A 23,929-nucleotide genomic window follows, 5' to 3' on the forward strand; every position below is an offset into this window, starting at 1 on the left:
CAATTCCAACACCGATGGCTCTTAAACAGATGGCTTAGCCAGTGGTGTTGGTCAATTAGCAAGATCAAGATCTAACTCTTTGGAAGTATAAGAGTATGAACCAATTTTTGTCAGAGCACAAACAGTCTCTTCGTACTCCTCAATGACTTCACGATCAAAATTCATAAGCACTGCAGCTAAAGGCTCGACAACAAACTTTTTCTCTATTGGCACTTCTTGCTCATCCTCATAATATAAATGAACAATTGAGAACACGCTCATTTTCTTATGCTGCTTCATTGATTGGCACACATCAAAGCGTACCACTTCATCATCATAAATAAGAGCTTATTAGCTTGTAAGTTAATCAGTACACTTTCGATTACGAGAAAAGGTCAACCCAAGATTAGGGCACTTTGAAGTCCACCTCGCAATCCAGAATTACAAAATCTGCAAGAAATATGAAGCTAGCCACCTTCACCAACACATCATACAAAATACCAACAGGTTATTTTACCGACCTATCTGCCATTACAAGTCGTATATTAGTGGGTATGGGATCTCCCAAATGCAACTTTTTATAAACAGCCAGCGGCATCAGATTGATGCTCGCTCCCAAATCACATATGGACTTAGCGATTTCTAGAGACAAAATCATATAAGGAATAGTGAATGCCCCTGGATCTACTTTCTTCTGTACTAAGGACCTTGTAAAGATAGCACTGCAATGATGGGGCTTATCCGATGGTTCGTAATTTACCGCTCTTTTCTTCGTCATAAGATCCTTCATAAATTTACCATATCCTTCCATTTGTTCAAGTGCCTCTACCAAAGGAACATTCACAGTCAGTTGCTTCAACATTGCCATGAATTTACTAAACTTCGTATCTTCAGCCTTTTTTTCAATCTCTGGGAAAAGAGAGGTAGTGGTTTTAGGAGAATATTAACCACTACTTCTTTTTTCTTCTTTTTTCCTTTTTCCAACTCATCAACCTGTTGATCATTAGAAGGGATATCAATGCCATCCATCTCTTCAGACTCTACTGATTACCTTCTCAAGCTCAACATCTTTTTTGACCACATCATCATTTACAGCTTTGCCCAAAGAAGGGCCTGATAAAACTTTACCACTCCGTGTGGTAATAGCCATGCATGAACCATCATTCTGAGGGTTTTGAATTATATCACTCGGTAGCGTTCCACTCTTTTTCTGATTCAATGTTGCAGAGAGTTGGCTCATTTGTTGTTCCAACTATTTGATCGAAGTGGAGTGCGAGTTTACCAACTGACTCATAGAGGACAAATCAATCTTTATGGTAGTCACTCCAAAGTTTGTAGCCTCAACTCTCTTTAATAGTTTCTCCATTATGTCCTCCATGGACATCTTGCCAAAGCTAGTTGCAGCACTATCTCTGCTTCCGGGAGGTACATACAGCCCACTTTTATCATTCTTTCTCATCTACTTTCCTTGATCCCACTCCTTATATCCAGCCTTGTCATAAAAATTCTGATCTTGATTTCCTTGGCTATTGCCTCGAAAACCCCCTTGGTTGTTCAAATAATTTACCTCTTCTTTTGAATCAGAATCATTTCTACCGTGGGATGCAACAGCCTTCACTTTTTCAGTCTTTGCAGATAATAATTACTTGGTCAACAAGTCTATTTGCGTATTCAAATGTGTCATATCTTGATCTTATTTTTCCTCTTTTTTACGTTGTTCTGTAGTCATACCAACGAAAACAGTCGAGCTTGCTACCACAGAATCCCTGGTATGACAAGTTCTGTTTTGTTTGGTCATCCGATCAACTATCTCCGTAGCCTCTTGAAAAGTGAGATCCATAAATGATCCCCCTGCAATATTATCAACAACTAATTTTGTAATATAGTTCAAAGCCCTATAAAGAGTCTTCATCAGATGAATATCCATCATATTATGGTTTAGGACTGCATCAACTTGTTTTTAAACCTCTCCCAAGTTTTGTGAAGAGCTTTGATTGGGAAATGTCTAAAATTACTGATCTCATCCCTCAAATGTACCCTCCTGAAGGGCGGAAAGAACCTTTATAGGAAAGCCTCTTTCAACTGTCTCCAGTTGGTTATAGAATCGGGCGTTAGTTTGTTAAGCCAAAATGTTGCCTCCCCAGACAGAGACAATGCAAATAACCTCAAGCAAATAGCATTCTGACCTACTCTAGGATTATCAAAATATTTACAAATGGTAACAAAATTCACCAAATGCATAATAGGATCATCTCCTGGCAGACAGCCGAATAAGCCCTTTAGATACAGGAGTTGGATCATTGTACTGGTGATATTGAATTTTTCTCCAAGTACTAGAGGTGGAGGAATAATAGATCCAATCGCTCCTACTCCATCCATTCTATCATCATTATTATTGAGATCATACTAAACAGGTTGGTGGTCCTGTCTTCCCCTAAAAGGGTGATTCCGATGTATATTATGATTCACAGGTTCAGCTATATTTCCAGCACGCCTTGGGTTTATAGGATCCAATAATTCATCATCTCCCAGGTCCTCATCATCAGGATTTGGCACCCGACCTAGGTTATCAGCATTTTGTTGATTTACTTGAGCATTAGCCAAGGCGGCTAATCTTTCTGCCTCTTGTGGATCAGCTATTCTACCGATCAACTGAGGCTCTGGATAAATTGGTAATAATGGTGCACCTGATCTCTGTGTATTGTGCATACACAATTATCAACCTGCATAAATAAAAACAACAAATAAAAGTAAAGTTTTAGGACACTTTGACCAAAGGGTCGGTTAATAATCCCCTGCAACGGCACCATTTTTGATAATGCTTAACTTACACATCAATTTAGTGCAAGGCGATCGTCATCAATATATTTACCCAAATTTAGAGTCGGGGTCGAATCCACGAGGAACAATGTGAGTGGCGATTAAACTAATTTAAAACTATAGCTTCAAGTTATATTCAGACAAATAATATGAAAAGATAAAATAGGGGTTTTTTAATTTGTGAATTATGTTCTAAGGAATTGTAACAGAGTTGTTCCATCTAATGATTCTTTTTGTAAGTAGTAAGTTAATGATATTAAACAAACCAGAGTTATGGTTACCAAGATGCTTGAACAGCTAGGGTTTTGAATCACCTTAGAGTTCCAATTGACAACTTCAATTGCAAGAGTAGGTAGATCTTATTATTTACCCATTCGTTTCTCAACCTCAGTGGGTAACCTATCCTTTAATTCTCTCGAACTTAAAGAATGCATTGGTTATTTAACTATTTTCTCACGTAGGCCAATCAGGTTAAGGTATTTGCCATTAATCGAAAGATTAAAGTCCTTAGAGTCCATGTAAATCCTTTATTTTCCCAACAAGCACTTTCCTCTTGAACAAGTGATGTTCTTGGGCTCACTTTCAAGTTTACAACCAAAAAAAGTCATTAAAGTGAAGAAAGGTTTATACAAAATCAATTACTCATGGAACTTAATTAGATTCACAACCCAAATCAGTTTTTCACATCAAGGCTCCCATAACCCTAGTTATGGGAGCTTAGCCACACATTTCTATAGAAGAAATAGAAAGCATCTTTGTATTATTCATAAATAAATTCAAGATTTACTTACAAAGGTTACAAGAATTTGTTCTTGAATCTTCAATAGGGATGGAATGATTAGATCCACAAGATTTGCTTAATTCCCAAAATACTAGGTTACAAAGAGTTTCTAGAGATTGAAAAATTGATAAAGGATAAAAGAAAATAAAAAATAAAAAGAAGAATAGATTTAAAGATATGAGATCTGGATATCAACTCCCAGATGATGCTTAATAAAACCTAAAAATGGTATTTATAAGTTCCCAGGTAAAAAGATTTAAAATTAGAATTCAAAAAAAAAATGTGTCCAGCTTGGTGGTCAAATTGGTGGTCCACCGCAAAACTGGTGGTCCACCATTTTGACCCTCATTGGGTATTCTACAATCCTGGATTCTGTTTGGGTCTGGTGGTCAGTTTGGTGGTCCACCATAAACTGGTGGTTCACCATTTTGACCACCAGTGGGTCTTCTAAAATCCTGAATTTGGTGGTCAAATTAGTGGTCCACAGCAAAACTGGTGGTCCACCATTTTGACCTTCACTGAGTGTTCTGAAGTTCTAGATTCTGTTGAACTTGGTGGTCGAACTGGTGGCCAGTCGCAATATTGGTGGTCCACCATTTTGACCAATATCGGGTCTTCTAAAACTGGTGGTCAGTCACAAAACTAGTGGTCCACCAAATGTTACACGTGCCTATGGGTATAAAAATTTTGATTATTCTGAATCCAATGGCGTTTTGTACAAGTCCATTGGACTTTTCTACAGCTCACGCGTGCCCGGTACATTTTGGGACTCCAAATGGAGTCAATTTTTGCATTGTGCTTTCGTTGATCCATTCCGAGTCTTTGTGAGTTATTTCCACTTGATTTGAAGATTGTATATCCTTAATATATCATCATGATCCATTAATCAAGAATCCTAAATCATTAAACACCACAAATTAGAGCTCAAAATAGCACAACATCCAAGGTGGTGAACTCAAAACACGAGCTAAACATAGGCTAAATGCACTCTGAGCTTAGGCTCATTGTTTTGACTCTTGTTTTGATCCAATTGACCTTTGAAGATTATAAATAAGTTGTTTGATATATAAATACATAATAACAACCTTAGTAACTCATTAAGACACATTAGAACTCAATACAATAGACTAGACAAACACCTAGCTCAAGCTAGTCACACTAGTTTTCTCAGTTGAACTCTAAATGCACAAATTGAATCAAAACTCTAAACACATATTTGTACACATGAGTGCTCATTTATGTCATTATAAACACATATAGCTTAATAATCATCCTCAAAACAAAGCTAAGAAGAGCTAGAATAGTAATGCTAGAATGCATAAATACACCCAACATCAACACCCCACACTTAAAGCCCTGTTCGTTCTCGAACAACTCTTCACTCTAAGTATTATGAGCTGGGAAATCTACTCTTCTACTATATGCAAGACATCCAAGATAGTACTATAATAACTACACAGAATGCAAGTGTCAACACTAAGCATGTTATTTACACCATTAAAAACTCATGATTACTACTCCAAAACACCCTAGCCTCAAGAATTTACTCACCTTGTCGGCAAACTCATGCTTATTATTCAGTTAAATACATCTTACAAATCACCCATATTCATCAAACATGCGCCCCTCACAACAAGAGAGTTACCCATAAACACTCACAATAATGCAATTTATAACAATGGGTACAAGAATCAAATTGTGCTCACTCTCACAAAGAATTCACAAGTTACACATAATGAACCGTAGGCTTTCCCTTAGTGTTGCTAATATTCAAATGTAAAGCTTGTGATCAATTAGGTCTTTTCCAGAGTGTAATGTAGGCTAAAAATGGGTAGGAACTATGTTGGCCAAGAATAGTGACTATATTCCCTAAGCGCTTTAATAAAACACTTTTGACAATTGAGACCAATATCTAACAACCCATGTACACCACTTTTATCTACCACATCTTCTGTTTTGTTCCATTATTAAGGTCATTTCTATACATTATGGTGGGAGTATAATATGTACATATAATTCAATTTGCCATTTTTCATACCTATTTTACGCTACGCACCCCTATGATAGCGACCCTCAGCTTAAGTGATTTGCCTTAGTTGAGGTGCACAATGTCCAAGGAGGACCAGGGCCAAACAGATTCATTGTAACACAACTGGGCTAAAAATGGGAACCTTTCAAACACAAATTTCTCTAATTTCCAACCACAACAGATAATGAATTTTTTAAACACCCAGAGCTATTACTTAGGGCTTTAATTTCACCTTTTATTTCTTAAATCTCCAACTCCTTAACTCAATTAATTTTACACTAAAATGCTTAGGAGCTTTGAATCAAATTAAGGTCAATCAAGGAAGGGGATTAGGCTATACATGAGGCTGCCTAAGAAAAGGCTAAAGGCTCAATGGGGTTAAATAAGATAATGCATAAGGGTAGGTGAAAAGAAGGTATAAAACAAGGCTATCAAAGAAATACCTATATGATCTCCTAAATCCACATTCTTTGTTTCACTTCACACACACCAGGCAAGTTCTAGACAACACATCCAACAAGGAATATACATAAGACCTTACACGTACATGGAACATGTTCAACTTAGTAGGATCATCGTAGACTCTCAACCAAACAACAACATGAATTCAATTTTTAAGCCAACAATTACAAGAATCACATCATAAGCCTAAGAGTCTTAAAAATAGCAATTTAGTGAATTCAACATACTTTTACAAACAAACTCGCTTGCATCATGTAATCAGAAATAGCACCAACAAGAATATCTCACTTATTCCAAACCTAAAAAAAATTGAGCCAAATTTTGGGAATTTCCCCGCCCCACACTTAAAAATCTACTTTGTCTCCAAAGTTAATTTTTAAAAAAAGAGATAGAAATACTCCCTGAGGACTCTAGGCCTAGGTAGTAGCATATTCATATAAAAAAGATTCATGGAACCCCACACTTAGTCTTTACCATGCTTCAAGCTCAAGATTATAGTACTCAGACTTCCCATTAACCTATGATTCAACAAAAATCAAAAACTATGTGAAGTAAAAAAAAACCTACAAACTAAAAAAGAAAACATACCTTAGCTTTGCCTCCCAAGAAGCGCCTAATTTAGTGTCGCGGCATGACCCAGATCAACTTTTTCCTCCACTTTGAGGATATAAATTTTACCCCCAACCTAGCATCCATCTTTTTGCCTCACTCATAGAGAGGTGGTATAAAAATTAAGGAACTGAGTAGTAGAATGATCATGGTAAACCACTCGGCCCTAAAGTGGAGTGTATTTTTATGTTGCTTGTCTAGTGTAAAATCAAGAATATAGGATTCTTATTCCTCATCTTCACACTCTTCTACTATTTTAAACGATTCCACTGACAAGATACCATCTAAACATAATGTAGAAAAGTTCTTTGAATGGGGACCAACAAATCCTATTTCAAAATTTACACTATCCTCAATACCTTCACTTATATTCACTTTCTCAATATTAGTCTCAAGATCAAGATGACAATCGAGTGGCTGAGATTCTTGTGTTTTCTCCATAAATTTTCTAATGTCCTCCTCATATTCTTTTTTATTTAGCTATTGTATACATGGTAGCAGTGGTAACTCCTTCAGCTCTGCCCACAATTGTGTTTGAAACTCTAAAATTCATTTCATTAATTTCTCCAAATTGCTCGTTTGAATTATGGTAGGACATATATCTTCAGAATGATCACTTTAACTACAAGCCAAACACCAAGTTGCAGTGTATTCCCCAGTTAGAACAGTATTCGCATCATATTATGAAGGTCTCATCCATGAACTTCCATCTAAATCTAGACAGTAAGCCTCATAATGTGGTCTGCCACAATAATAACAAGAATCGTCATCACTCAAAAAAATAGCTATCTAGGTTGACATCTCAAGAAAGGTGTGAGAAAAATAAAAATAAAAGAAAATAAAAGAAATAAACTAAAAAAATATTTAAAAGTTCAAATTTAAGCAAGTAAGCTAAAATTTCAAATCAACTCAAAATGCCAAATTGTTCCTCGGCAACGGCACTATCTTTTGTTACGCCCAAATTATAACCTTCTTATGAAAGTATAAGCGGTCGCTGTCAAATATAGAACCCAACTGGGTTGGGTGTTAAATCCCATAGGGTATACTGTGTTTACTAAGTATTGTGGTTGTTATTAGACTGTTGGTCGAAGGTTTCTGAAGAAAAAGGGGGTTTTTGATTTATCAATTGTATAAAAATATTTGTCACAGAAAGTAATCCACTTGTTGATTGTAAAAAAAATATAATTCAGTGAGAGTAGTCAAACTAGGGTTATGGTTACTAAGATAGTTAAATAGCTAGGGTTGTGAACTATTTTGAATTCACTATGAACAATTCTAATTGTAAGAGTAATTGAATTCAATGGTTTACCCATTAGTTTCTCAACCTAAATAAGTAATTTTATCCCTTAATTCTTTCAAACATAAGGAACATATTATTTATTTAACTATATTCTCACATGGGTTGATTCGGTTAAGGCATCTACCCTCTATCTAAAGGTTAAAGCCGTTAGATTTATGTAAACCCTTTATTTTCCCAATAAACACTTTTTCATTCGAACAAGTGATGTTATTGGGCTCACTTTTCAAGTTTGCAATCAAGAAAAGTCATTAAAGTGAAGAAAGGATTATGCAATATCAATTAATCATGGGACTCTACTAGATTCACAACCCAATTCAGCTTTTCACATCAAGGTTCCCATAACCCTAGTTATGGGAGTTTAGACACACATCTCCATAATAGAAAGAGAAGAAACCATTGAGTTATTCATAAATTAATTCAAGATTTACTTACAAAGGTTACAAGAATTTGTCCTTGAATCTAAAATAGAGATGGAATGATTAGCTCCACAAGATTTTCTTAATTCCCCTAAAATACTAGGTTATAAAGAGGTTTTAGATATAAAGACTATGATAACCAATGAAAAAGGAAAGATAGATCCTATAATAAAATCTAAAACTGGTATTTATACGTTCCCAAGTAAAAAGAATCTAAAATTTGAATTTAGAAAACTCCGTCAAAACTGACGGCCAAATTGGTGTTCCATCGAGGGGTTGACAGTCCACCATTTGATTCGTCACTACTGATCCTGGATAGTCACATTCTGGATAAGGCTGACAGCTAATCTAGTGGTCCGTCGAAAGACTGACAATCCACCATTTGGTCCGTCGCTGAGTCTTTCAGGAGGTAATTTTCTGGATAAGACTGACGGCCAATCTGGTGGTCCGTTGAAAGACTGACGGTCCACCATTAGGTCTGTCGCTGAGTCTTTCAGGAGGTAATGTTTTGGATAAGACTAACGGCCAAGCTGGTGGTCCGTTGCAGATCTGACGGTCTACTATTTGGTCTATCGCTGAGTCTTTCGGGAGGCAATATTTTGGATAAGACTGATGGCCAAGCTGGTAGTCCGTCGTAGATTTGATGGTCTACTATTTGGTCTATCGCTGAGAGTTCTAAAACCTTAGGTTCTACCTAAGACTTGACGGTAAGGTTGGTGGTCAGTCGAAGGTGTGACGGTCCACCATTTCAACCGTCAAAAATACTTTTCTACCACTTTCCAGAGTCTTTTCCTTCAGCTAACTCCTTGCCCTGAAACACTAAAAACCCGCATCAAATGCAACTTTGGTTGCTTGAAAACATCCAATTTTCTCAAGAAAAGATGCAAAATGTTTCGTCAAAACATCAAAGGATAAGTTAACTTCGATTCCAGTCCTGACTTTTCCAGAGGGAAATGATGGGTTCATGGTTTATTGTGATGCATCTCAGGTAGGTTTTAGTTATGTGTTGATGCAACATAGGAAGGTGATTACCTATGCTTCCAGGCAGTTGAAGGTACATGAGAGGAATTATCTTACTCATGATTTGAAGTTGTTTGCGATTGTGTTTGATTTAAAAATATGGAGGTATTATTTATATAGTGTTCACGTGGATATTTTTTTAATCACAAGAGTCTTCAGTACCTGTTCACTCAAAAAGAGCTTAATCTCAGGCATAGAAAATGGATTGAGCTTTACAAGAATTATGATATGAGTCTTCACTACCACCCAGGTAAGACTAATGTGATTGTTGATACTCTTAGCAGGCTATCCATAGGGAGCTTGGCTCATGTAGAGGGGGAAAGAGAGAATTGATGAAGGATATTCCCCACTTGGCCAACTTGGAGTTCGTCTCTTAGACTCTAAGGATAGTAGTGTGATGGTGCAAAAGGTGGTTCGATCATCTATTAGTGCGGAGATTAAGGAGAAGCAAGTGTTGGATCCTGTCTTGATGAAAATCAATAGTGACGTTGGTGGACAAAAGGTAGTAGTGTTTGAGATCAGTGGTGATGGTACTTTATGGTACCAATAGAGGTTGTGTGTTCCTGATATTGACGGGTTGCTGTAAAGGGTTTCTAATGAGGTGCATGAGTTGCCTTATGTTGTTCATACCAGCTCGACTAAGATGTATCATATTCTCAAGGATATCTATTAGTGGAATGGCATAAAGAGAGATGTGGCAGATTTTATGGCTAAGTGTATGGTGTGTCAATAGGTTAAGGTTGAGCACATGAGGCAAGAAGGGTTTTATTAAGAAATTAATTTACCCAAATAGAAGTGGGAAGTAATCAATATGGATTTCGTTACCAGTCTTTCTCAAAATCAGTATGATTCGATTTGGGTCACCGTGGATAGGAGGACTAAGTCTGCACATTTTTTGCCAGTGCGGACTACCTTTTCAATGGAGGATAATGCGAAGCTATATCACCAAGAGATCGTAAAGCTGCATGGGGTGCCTGTTTTGATTATTTCTAATCGTGGTATGCAGTTTATGTCTCACTCCTGGCAGTCTTTCCAAAAAGGGTTGGGGACTAAGGTTAGTCTGAGTACTACTTTTCATCCATAGTCGGATGGGCAAAAGAACTATTCAGACATTGAAGGATATGCTTCGGGCTTGTGTGATTATCTATGGTGGCAATTGGATTGAGCATCTACCTTTGGTGGAGTTTACTTATAACAATAACTACCATTCGGGTATTGGTATAGCTCCTTTTGAGGTATTGTTTAGGAGGTGTATATCTTCTATTGGTTGGTTTGATCTTAGTGAAGTGGACATGTTTGGCCCAAAGTTGGTTCACCAAGCAATGAAGAAGGTGAAGGTGATTCGGGATAGGCTTAAAGCAGTCCAAAGTCGCCAAAAGTTCTATGTGGATGTTACGCATAGAGACTTGGAGTTTGAGGTCGGGGATAGGGTGTTCCTCAAGGTGTCTCCCATGAAGAGAGTAGTGCAGTTTGGGTAAAAGGGGAAACTCACTCCCTGATATGTTAGTCCTTATGGGATTTTGCGGAGAGTTGGCAATGTTGCTTATGAGTTAGAATTGCCATCTATCTTATGTTTGGTTCATCCGATCTTTCATGTTTCCATATTAATAAAGTGCATTGGTGATCCTTCTTCGATTGTTTCTTTGGAATGGTTGGATATCTCGAATTCCTTGTCTTATGAAGAAGTCTCGGTTGAGATATTGGATAGGCAAGTTTGCCGGTTGCGGACCAAGGATGTGGCTTTGATTAAGGTTCTATAGTGGAACTATAATATGGAAAAAGCTACTTAAGAAATGGAAGAGGACATAAAGTCCAAGTATCTACATCTGTTTTCTGCTCCTGGAATTCGTGCGGAAGGTATATGTTCTTGAACACATCTTTATTTTTTGAGTTTATTAAAGAAAAGATTAATAAATTTGCCTTTTTGTTTTCAAACTTTAATAAATATTGGGAATATGTTTGATAATTCAAATGACTCTATGTGTGGTTACCCCTACCTTGTCTGTCATTCGGGGACGAATGTTACTAGTGGGGGAGACTAAAACATCTTAGGTTTTAACCCTTAGAAATTTCCTGGAATTCCCATTCTCCGGACCCAATATGACTCAGGGGTATGAGCCGTATATTGGGGTACGAGTGGGATAGTCCTGTCGTATGCTGACCAGTGTTAGTTGGTGTAGTGGTTTTGGTCACTGGAATGGTTACGACTTAGAGGTATGATTCATATGGCTTGGTAAGAGTCGTATCAAGGACTCATATGGTGGGCAGTGTTTGATTCTCCTGGTATTTCATTCTGCCAAGGATACGGGTCATGGGTACGGATCATATGTTGTGGTCACGACTTGGTTGGATGAATCGTATACTGGACAGTATCTGATCCAAAGGGTGAGACCTAGATACGAGTGGTGGAAACCAACCATATAGGAGGGTACAACTCGTATGGGTCAGTCTTATCCCTGTGATGAGATTTTTGTGCAACTTAAGTGGGGGTATTCTGGAAATTTCCTTACTTACCCTAATTAGGAACCACGACTTCTAATACACTTAGGAGGTTATTTACCCTATTATTCTATTCATTAATCCTTAGAAACTATTCCAAAATACTCCATAATTCTCTCAAGAGCTTTTGGGGCGAGAGAGCTAGGGTGTCAACAAAAGGATTGCTTTGGGGCTTGTATTGGTGATTTCATTCCACCAATTCTTCAGTACAAGGAATGATTCTCTTCCCTTATTGTAATTTCAACTAAAGGCATGGTTTATATGATTGATTTCATGGTTTTATTATTTCATGATTATGATTTCAACTATTATTTGAGGGTTTTGATATTAAATGTTTGGCTATGATTTTCTATGGTTTTAATTATGCTTATATATGCAATAATGATGGTTTTGGACAATTGATTTGGATGGTAATGGTTTAATGGTCATTGGAATTGGTTTGGTTATATTATGCCCCCAAAGTGTTTAATAAAATGCTTATAAAGGTATATTCATTGCATTGACTTCTTTTAATGGAACTCTTGTTTGTTTTCAGCTTATGTAATAAAGCTTTAAATGGTTTAAATAGTTTGAAAAGGCTAAAGGCTAAATGGCTATGCTTGTAGGGAACATGGAAGTCTCCCAAGTGGTTTAATATGATATATGGAAGGGTACTTGAAAGTTCCCTTAACCTTAATAGTTTGGATGGATATTGCTTGCAAGTAATGGGGTGGTATGACGATATCACTAACATTGGCCTTGGTTAAATATAATGGTAAATGGTTAGAATATTTGGAAACGATTTTAGTTGGGCATTAATAGCGGGGGGTGTAGCAAAGTCATGGAAGGTGGCGGTCCCGTGGGGACCAAAACTGGAAACTTATATTTGCTGATATAAGGATTGGTCTTAGTGGACCGTGTGCCTAATGTCACACTATTGGGGGATGTACTAGTCATCCCATGGGATACTTTCTTGGTCGTGCAGCTACACGCACTGAGGCCTTTTCAGCAAAGAGAGATGAACCTATATCGCTCGTGGGTGGTTTAGGACGGCCAAGCTACACAACTCAGGTAAAGGTTTTAAAGGTATCCTAAACTCAGTTCCCCTTTCCCAGTACTTACATATATGTATGGTTGTATGCATTATAAATGAATTTTTACTTGGTTTTATAACTAGTATATTTTGTCCTTATTCTGAGATTCATGCTAGTGGTCATTTGAACCCGTCTACGGGAGGATGTATACCCACGCTATGCATGAACCAGCTGTTCGACTCCTCCTACATAATGATTAACTTGGGGACAACATTTGAACTGAAGTGGTGATCTTCCATCCTTTCGGAAGGCATCATTTCATGTTATGGATATTGTTAGACATTTTGACTTTATTCTGGACATTGGTTTTGGCCATAGTTAGGGGCATGTCCCAACCGAATTTATTTAATCTTTTAGATAGAGGCTTTATGGTACTTTTGGGAGTTGGTAAGCGCGGGATCGGTATTGGTGTCGGCCTTGGCATTGGTATTGGTGTTGGGGCAGACATTATTGGATGATATTGTTGGTTGTTCCATTGTATTACATTTTGGAATTGATTATCATATAATGTTTAGATTTTCTCTTTGATTGTGGCCTGGTTTATGGCTTGTGGTTTGGTTAGTATGGTTGGATGGTTGATTTAATATGGTTGGACTCAGTTGGGCCGGTCACAATTGTAACCCTATCTTAGAGTCTTCATGAGAGCATTTACGTTTTCTTGTTATATACTCAAAATTCAATCAATCTAAGGTTGGATATAGGTGATTGGTTTGGGTGACAGGGGGCGGTCCTCGGTCTTGGTTGGACTTGGGATGCCCATTACAATAAGGCCCGGGGTTGGGTTAGGTCAAGGATGGCACGGGGCAGAGGGGCTAGGGAATGGGACGGGGGGAAGGGGCTAAGGGATGGGACGGGGTGGGGTAATGGCGGAGAGGGGGGCTGGTGGGTGGGGGAATGAAGAGGAAGATCAAAATTTGCTTATTAAATTTATAATTATTTCAAAAAAAATATTTTAAAGGTAAAAAAATAGGCCTTACTCGCTGAAAAGGGCGTGTTTTACATGCTCTTTCCCAAATCATCAAAATTTAATGCCACATATGCAAACAATGGTTCAAAAAAATCATTTTTAATAAGTTAAAGGGTCCAGATGACAATAGTGTAAGTAAAAGTATTCACTTTACAAACCAGACCAAATACAAGGATCCACCGAACTATTTTTCCAATATGAAAAATAAAAAGAAATGTATATTTATGGAGAGCTCACAAGTAGGCCTTTTCTCTCTAATTTTTTTTGTTTGCATTAATTTGCTGACATATGAACACCAATTGCACAGTCAATCGAACCTTTAAAAAAGGTAACCTTCATTAATTTTCCAGAAATTTAAATCCCACAACAAATGTTGATCAATAATGATAGTAAAGAGAATGGTGTATTGGGTTCTGAAGTGAGGAAAGAGGTGTATATTCATAAAAATATCGCTTATATAATCTATGTATATATGTGTATCCCTTGTATATAAGTGTATATTTGTGTATATATGTGTTGATACACACATGATATATAATATAACAATAATATTTTCGGCTCGAGTTTCCTACTCCAAACAGGTTCAAATCAATTCTAATCTTCATCAAATTTTGTACATGGCATCTTTTATGTATTTTCAATATATAAATGTTAATCATACCCCACTAAAAAAATATTAAATTTCAAATTTGGAGCTCAAGCTTCAAATTAAATGAATCTTTAATAGTAATTATTCAAGAACCTTCTTCAACTATTTACCAAATGAGAAGGTATTAATCTTGGAGGTTGAACTAGGTGAAATAGAGTGAAAAAAGAGTTCATCACTCTGAACCGCATCAAGTCAAATAATTTAAGTTTAACAATCTTAAAAAATTCTAAGGTAAAGATGACATGCATGCTCATAAGAAGCTCTTGTCGTCAATTACATTGTAAAATGTGAGAAACTTTGAATTGGATATAGATAGCTTTTTTCATGAAAGAGTTTGTAATCAAAGATCGAAAAAATTGTTGGTTTGAGGATTTGATTACCGAGTAACTACTTTTGGGTTAGTAGATGTTACTGACACTTTATTTGAATGTACATATCATTTCATAATGTATCATATTATATAATAGAGAAAATACATCATTTTCCCCCTGAACTAGTCAACATAACTTACTTTAGATTCTAAACTACTCGGACAATTATATAACCTCCTAAATAATTTTTAACTGAATTATATTCAACCCTTAGAAGTCCAAGTGAAGTTGTATGTTGCTGAGCGCGTCAAATAGGTAACTTTGTTTTTTAATTTTCTTTGTAAACTAAAATATTCCTTTTAAATAAGTAACAGTTATAAATTCCTAAATCACCCAACCCAAATTTCTCCTCAAAAACCCTAATTTACTACTCTTCTTCATCAATCTATTTAAAATATGCCCCTTCTATGAAATTTAAGTAAAATTTGACATTGATTTCTCTTTCGTTTCAAATTTAAGCACTCTTAAAGAACCCTAATTTATTTTTGCAGCACATAATGAGATCTATTAATTTGACTAAACTTTGTATGGAATAAAATGATAGTGCTTTGTACAAAAAAGAATCATGATTTTTTGTTGCATATGAAGACATCTTGGACTTCGAGGAATCCTGGCAGAAGATATTGAGCATGTCCTTATTATGGGGTAAATATCATTTTTTTTTGCTTTTACTATTCTGATAGATTTGATTAAAGACTAATTCATTCGTTATTTGTCACCACTGAAGGATTCAAGATTTTGTGATTTTTTATGTTGGAGAGATAGAGAAGATATTGATCCGAGGTCCAACCATGTGATTCCTAAACTAATAGAAAAATTAGGTGAGCTTGAGAATTTAGTTAAGTCTTCTCAATATATTGACAATCATGCATCGATTAATGAATTTGAAAAATTTAAGTTGAACAAATTTGTTGAGGAAGCTTCTCATGAAGTAGACAATTCCAAAGAATCCAAAAAAGATGATAATTGTGTTAATATGAAATTGAAGAAGTTAAAAGAAAAGATTGAGAAGATCGAAGGAAGAGAGAAGAAGTGGAGAAGAATTGTTAAATTTGTTGTGTTTTGTTGTTCTGTACTACTAATAGCTATAAGTTGTTGGCTTGGGATGATACACATAAAGAAAGGTTCAATGAGGTTACCTTAGCAGTAGGTTGTAGTTAGAAATATCTAGCATATTTTGTCTTGAATGGTGCAGCTTCTTTAAGCTTATTTTGTAATGTTCTTTGGCTGGTGATTGTCTCTTGAGCACTACGTTGTTGTATTTTGTATTGAATGGTGCAACTTTTTTTAAGCTTCTTTTGTAATGTACTTTAGCTGGTGGTTCTCTTGATATGTATAAAGAAAGGTAGTTGAATTGATTGCATTTTAAGCATTTGTTTCTTTTGTAATAGTGCAACTTCTTTTGTTATGAAGTTACCTTAGTACTAGTTAAGCAAAACCGCACAAACTATCATTAATGATCCAGTCATAACTACATAAATCCCTCCAACAAATATACAAAAATAGTGCAACCATAACTGCTTATAGTCAAATGAGAATTGCACAGACACAAGTGCATAAATGCTTCAAACAGACACATCAAAATGGTGCAGTCACAACTGCTCATATTTTTACAAAAATATGTGGCCAAAGTGTAGTCACATTTGCATTATCCAATTACACATCAAATTAGTGCAGCCACAACTGTATAATTGAAGTTACTAATCAAAATAGAAATTAGCTGAGTGAAAGTCACTACTATTTTAGTACACAACATTAATACACAAAGCAGCATTTGACCTTGTCCTTATCCTTTTTTGTTCTCTCATGACTTCAAGATCTTGTTGGGTCACAACTTTCTTTTCTTTTCATTTTACACCCGATGTTGGTTTGTAATGTCTAAGATGTCCAATCACTATGGAAGAGTTCATAGGCATTGCAGGCTGAAAAAAATAGAATAGAATAAATTTATTTAAGACTTTTAAAAGATAGACTTTAAACTAGAGAAATTTCATCAAATCTAACTTACATTGAGAATTTTGTAATCACTCTCTGTCTGAAGCACCCCTATTCCAACCATCCTAGGTCTTTTAAAAGGTGTCCTTCTACCTCTTCTAACACCAGTGACACCATCAGCTTTCCTTCCTTTATTAGCACTAGCTTCTATTCCTTTACCTCTACCAATACCAATAATAGTAGAAGTTGCAGCTCCTCTACCTCTACCATTATCATCAATAGTAGAAGGTGCAGCTCCTCTTTCTCAATCAATACCACCCACAGTAGCAGCAACAGACCCTCTTCCTTCACCAACACCATCCATAGTAGCAGCAGTATCAGCTCCCCTTCCTCTACCAGCAGCAGCTCCTTTTCCTCTACCAGCGACAAAAGCATCAACTCTTCTTTCTTTGCCAGCAGCAGCAACAACATCCTATAACATATAATAAAAAATATAAGAAAATAAAAGAGAAATTAACTAGTAGTAAATGACAAGTCAAGTGTTATCTTTGTAGACCCTTTTGGTCTTTCTCTTCCTCTTTTTATGTTTGGTGCTGCAGAGGAACCTACACTTGATTTTGTTGAACTTGTAGCCAAATGACAACCCCTCTTATTATGATCCTTGGCATGACATATGTTGCAGCTCATCTCAATACCACGTTTAGACAACTTTCCAGTATTGTTTTCACTTTGCTCCTTTCTTCTAAATTTGTCAGGTCTGCCTGGCCTGTTCTTTATTATTGGAGGTAAAACAGAAGGGTTGGTTGATTTTGACCATATTTGCATATTAGTAATAGGCTGAATATAGTAACTATAGGTCTTGAGATAGGTTTCCTTGGATACCAATGTGCAACATAATAAATTGGCTCTAATCTCCTATAATGTAGTGCAACTATGACATAACAACAAGGTATACCTTTCAACATCCAAGACATACAAGTACAAGTTCTATCTCTCAAATTCACTATGAAAGTATTTTCCCAGCTATCCTAACTTCAAAATCAAACTCAGCATTCCACTCAAAGTTACACTTCATTGATTTTGGTGTGTTATCTTGCAATATTTTTAGTGCCATTGGAGAAATATCATTTAACCAAGTATTAGCAAACTCTCTTAATTGTATTATTCTTCTCATCACCTTGACCCTTATTCCTTCAAGTATTATGATGATAGTCTTGTGTCTGGACCCCAATATCCATGAATTAAAACTTTCAATCATGTTGTTGTCAACACTGTCACAACAACTATGATACTTGAAGTACACTTTGGACTACCTTTTAATATTGTAATACAGTAGGTCTTCACAAATTTTATCCCCCAACAACATCATGTGATCCAAATTTCCTCTTAATTCTTGCTCATATGTAGATTTGGCACATCTCCAAAAATAGTTTCTCCTTTCAATACCCTTCCATTCTTTGGACCATTTGGCTAGAATATGTCTTGCACACATTCTTTGTTCTGCATTTGACAGTAATTTTGTAATTGCATTGTCAAGACCCTTCAAAAAATAATAAATGTTAGAGATTATAGTTAAAAACAGAAAGTATAGTTAAAAGAAAAAAATAAAGAAAATGAACAACAAATACATTACTTTCTGCATATCAGTAATAGTAGTTAATTCTAATCCATCTCCCAGCTCAAGGTCATTATTCACAAGTCTAACAAACCATCTCCAAGTGAATTTGTTTTCAACTTCAACCACTGCCCAGGATAGTGGTAGCATTTGATTATTCTCATCTTTATAAGCAGCCACAAGTAGTTGACCTTTACAAACACCTTTCAAAAAGCAACCATCAAATCCAATACATCTCCTAGCACAAGCTTTGAATGCTTTCTTCAAAGCATCAAAACATATATAAAATGATTGAAACTATTTTCTTCCATCTTCAAAGGTTTCTTTACTAAGCCTCACCGCACATGTGCTACCTGGATTGGTCTTTAAAAGCTCATCTCTATAATTCAAAATTCTTTTAAACTTCTCTGCATGGCCACCCATGATCTGTTGCAACATAATATTTCTAGCTTTTTTTGCCACTGTCCTTCAATATACACCTCCAACTCTTTTACATCAAGTTTTGAAGCTGAAGAACTCTAGTACCAGGCTCAAACATAATCCTGTCCTTGTATCTCTCTGCCAAGTACTTTGAATTCATAAGTTTATTTTTGGTTGTGGCATTACATATAGACACTGAATTATACTTCTTCACCTAAAAATCTCCAGTTCTAGAATCATGGCTTCCAAACAACAATCATGGACAACCATCAATACATTTTACTTTCACCCTTTTTGGTTCATTGACATACTTGTCTACTTCTACATGCTCTTGCACAACATACATAGTAATAGCTTTTCTAAATTGCTGAACATTTTCAAAACAAAGACCAAACTCTCAAACTATTTTTTTATAAGTAGGATCAAAGATAATTCTCTTATGATTTCTTTTTGCTCTTCTTGTTTTTCCTTCTCTTCTTGCAGGTTATTCTACTTCATCATCCCCTCAATGCCATCATCACTATCTATTTCAAAGATAACATCTCAATCAAAATCAAAATATGGCTCATTTTCAACTACTTTGCCCTCTAAAGTAGTTTTTTGTTGGATAAGAACTTAGCATATCCTAAGTCAACTCCTTTTTTACGTAAACTAACCTCTTCAGTTCTAGGCTTTTTTTTCTTCCTTTTTTTCTTTAACTCTCTTCTTTTAGGCAGTTCAGTTTTCTCCCTTCAAAATTCTAACCTTATTATGAACATTACTACCATATTCATCTTCACCTTCATAAAAAAAATCTTCATAATCTGAATTTGCAGTATCATCAGATTCACTTTCCCAATCAGATAAAACTATTGGGACATCTGGTGTAGTAACAAAGCTAGTCCCACCCAAGTTTTGCTCACCATGAGGAGCAGCACCACAGTCACTATCCAAGATCTGCTTACCATTAACAACACCCCCACCACTATCACTATTCAAGTTCTGCTCACCAGTAGCAGCAACACCACCAACATCACTATTTTTCACAATACTAGCAGAGGGTGCACTACTTAAGTTCTGCTCAACAGTTGTAGCAATATCACTACCCAAGTTTTCCTCTACATCACCTAACTCCTCACCGTTAGAATCAACAACGCCAACACCACTCAACTCCCCAACACTAGAAGTACTAGTACTATTATTTAAATTTTCACTCACAAAAGGCTGTTGAGATGTTGTAGCCTCTACAAAGTCCTTTTCAAATACTAATTTTTCACTAATCCCATAGTCTTGATTGGACTATTTGTCAAAAAAAGTAGAAGATTCTCTACCCATATGGAAAACATATTTAACGACAGGGACCACATGGGATTCATCTACTAAATGTGACACATAAAATGAAACTATATCTCCATTGTTAAGTTGAGGTACAATACCCAAAATATCCCTATCACAAGTTAATTTTACTAGATAATTACGTTTAGGAGGTCTGATATAGACAATACACGAGGAAACATTATAACTAATTTTATTAACATACCCAACAAACTCAAAAGAGGAAAATTTGTCAATATCGACATCAAAACAGTCTGTAACAATATCTCCATGGTACTTTATATGAGGCTTTTGCTGTTCCTCCATGATGAAACCTCAATGTAATGTACACAAAATTCATAGTTAATCTGAAAAAAGATTAAAAAAAATATGATTTTTAGAACAAAATCAATTTTTACAGGATAAAAAAAAACCTAAATTCTAAATACAAGAACTCAAACAATTTATACGCGACGAAAAACCCTAAAACTAACCCGTTTGACCCCTTAATCGAGTTGTAGATCATATGATTTTGGGTGAAATAGAGTTGAGAGGGAACCTAAATTCGCAATTTTGGCTGCTAAAGTAAGAGAAATGACTTTCACTAAGAGAATTAGGGGTATTTGTTAGGGTTGAGTCGGGTTTTAAGGATTGGGTCGGGTTTTAATAAGGGTTGGGTTGGGTTTAAATATATAATATCATCAAATAACGTGGACAAATCAAAATGCGTGTGTCCAACACTACCCAGCCTTGACTTCGGATAGGCTATACGGGGTTGAATATAATTCTATTAAAAGTTATTAAGGGAGATATATAATTGTTTGTGTAGTTTAGGGTGTAAAGTAAGTTATGCTAACAAGTTCAAAGGAAAATGATGTATTTTTCTCTATATTATATTGTGTTATATTATTTTGATTAATACATTTAAATAAGTTCTATTATTTTTCGTCATTACATAATGTCTCACATCAATAATTTAAAGGACAAAACTACAACTAAATTTAAATAATATTATATTTAAACCACCATCACAACAATATAATAACCACCTAAACAAAAACCTTAATTAGTAGAGTACAACCTAAAAATGCAAGCAATTATAATAGGTACACATATATCACATCCAAAACTAGGAACATGTCTGAATATTAAGTAGGCGTTTGGCCATAAAAACTAAAAAATTTTGAAGTTGGAGTTGGAGTTGTGTTTGACCATGTATTTTGAAAGATGTGTTTTGACTTTTGAAAAGTCTTTTTAAAATTTAATTTTATACCCCAAACTTTTTAAAACTATCAAAATTACCCAACTAATTTATCTACTAATTATACTTATGAATGAAAAGAATTTCACATCAATGATGGAAGGGGTCCTGAGCTTAAAAATGAAAATATATCTACAAATAATGAAAATATACCGGTCTTTTAGTTTAAAAATCTTTATTTGTTGTTCAAAAATGTCTTTTACCGAGAAGAAATGTCTTTCAAAAATGTGTTCGAACTTAATTTGTTGTTCATAAAAAATATCTTTCTTTTCGGATTTGCTCCAAAACTCATCTAAACCATTTAAGGACCTTTTATGTAATATTAAAAAAATTAGGGTTACATGTAATATAAAAAAACTTGAAGTTGGAGTTGAAAAAAAGTGAAAACAACAAAAAGTTGTTTCCACTTTTTTTCAAAATAATTTTGAAATGTTTACCATGATTCCATAAAGTGAAAAAAAAAATTGAAAAAAAAAGTAAAAAAATATCTATGGCGAAACGGCCTCTAAGTAGCTACAACATCAATGACCAACTCCATTTGTGATCGGAGGCTTTCCTATATGAAGACAAATTGCCTCTGCCACAACTCCCACTACCAGAAATCACCCCTATGGCAACGGTTCAAAAGACGTTGCGATAGATATAAAAACCGTTGCCATAGAGCTACCGCAACAATTTTATATGCGTTGCATATGTGGGCATTGGGATAGGCCTATCTCAATGACATTTGCAACGGTTATAACAACTATTGCAATAGGTCTATCTATTACAATGGTTGTTGCAACTCCTATAGAGACGGTTCAAATTATTTATTGCAATGTCTTAGCACCGTTGCAATAAAATCTATTGTAACGGTTAGAAACCGTTGCGATAGACTGTATTGCAACAGTTGAGAGATGTTGTAATAGACTCTATTGCAACGGCGAAGAACCGTTGCAATAGATTCTATTGCAACAACAAAAAGTTGCAATATCCTTATTACAACAATTATTGATCTTTTGCACTGATTTTTCACTACCGATGGCAACGGTTTTGACACCTATTACAACGATTTTTGAATCGTTTGCAATATTTTTTCGCCACCTATTATTGTAGCTAGTTTAAATACCAATTGATATATATATAGAGAGAGAATTATATTAATACACAATTATATATACACATCACAACAAAATCTTTCATTAATAATTCAAATTAAAATATCCAACAAACTAGTAATCTAAATCCAAAAGCAAAATGTCAAAGTCAAACGGTCATTAGTTTTTCCATAAAGTATCAAGTTCGAGTGGCGATTTTCGATGAAGAAGCAGTTAACTTTACACCTATTGATGATGGTTCTAACCTGAAAAACAAAAGAAAAAAACATAGAAAATTAAGGACAAAATAAAGAAACTACTAATGTATTTGAAGCACCAGTGAGTTAAAAGGTGAAGAAAACAACCTCACATATTTTCCTAGTAGTTGTCTTACATCAGAAACTTTGTCATCGTCGTCACAGGTTACAAAAACTACTTTTTCCTACAATCAGAAGTATGTAACACTTCTATAACTAACAATCACATAAAAGAAAGTCTATAATTAACTTTTGGAGATGGTAGCGAAATTTGGAACTCACCTGTCGTGCCCTAACGCCTAGATGAGATAAATGAGGTAGCTCTTGTAGAAGTACAACTCCAGATATGTTACTTCCTGCTGCAGTCACCTGCAAGATGGTCAACAACAACATTCAGTATATCCTGCTTTGAGTAATCCATAAGTTTCTAATGCTGTAAGATTCTGTAGAAGCACTAGCAACTTCTTCATCTCCATCAGTTTTATTCACTACATGAATAACAGGTCCTGTTGCAGATGATGTAGAGTCCCCGGTATAATTCTCTCCACCTGAATGTAAATAATAAGCCAACATATACTCTAATTATTGATACGAGCAGCATCACATAAAACTTGTTCAGATAGAACATGCAATTCACAGTATAGAGTTACGGCCAAACCATACAACTAGTACTGAACTAAATAAAAGAAATCACACTAAAAATATCAGCATTCAAATCAACCTACTGCTTCCCTGCTTGATCAGAATGAATTGTTCTAAACTCTTTTACGAAAAAAGCCCTTATTTTTAGCAAATAAACCATTTTTTTTCTTTTTTGATAACTGTGGTATCTGACCAGCTTGCACAGCTCGAGCAAATTAACTAAGTCTATTGTGCAAATACAAGCTAGAGATCCAAAAATATAAGTAATAAGAGAATAAAAATAAACATTCACCTATATTAGCTCTCCAAAAGCATCTCCTGGAACAAGAACGTCCCAGCTTGAAGACCCAATTATCTTTCTAACAGCCTTCAAAAGTAGTGTAGCAAGCTTCAAGGCCTGAAAAACAACACTAGAAATAACATGTAATTTTAAAAAGTTAGACATTTGTCAACAT

Source organism: Capsicum annuum, chromosome 1, assembly GCF_002878395.1.
Source record: "Capsicum annuum cultivar UCD-10X-F1 chromosome 1, UCD10Xv1.1, whole genome shotgun sequence".
Classification (NCBI taxonomy): Eukaryota; Viridiplantae; Streptophyta; class Magnoliopsida; order Solanales; family Solanaceae; genus Capsicum; species Capsicum annuum.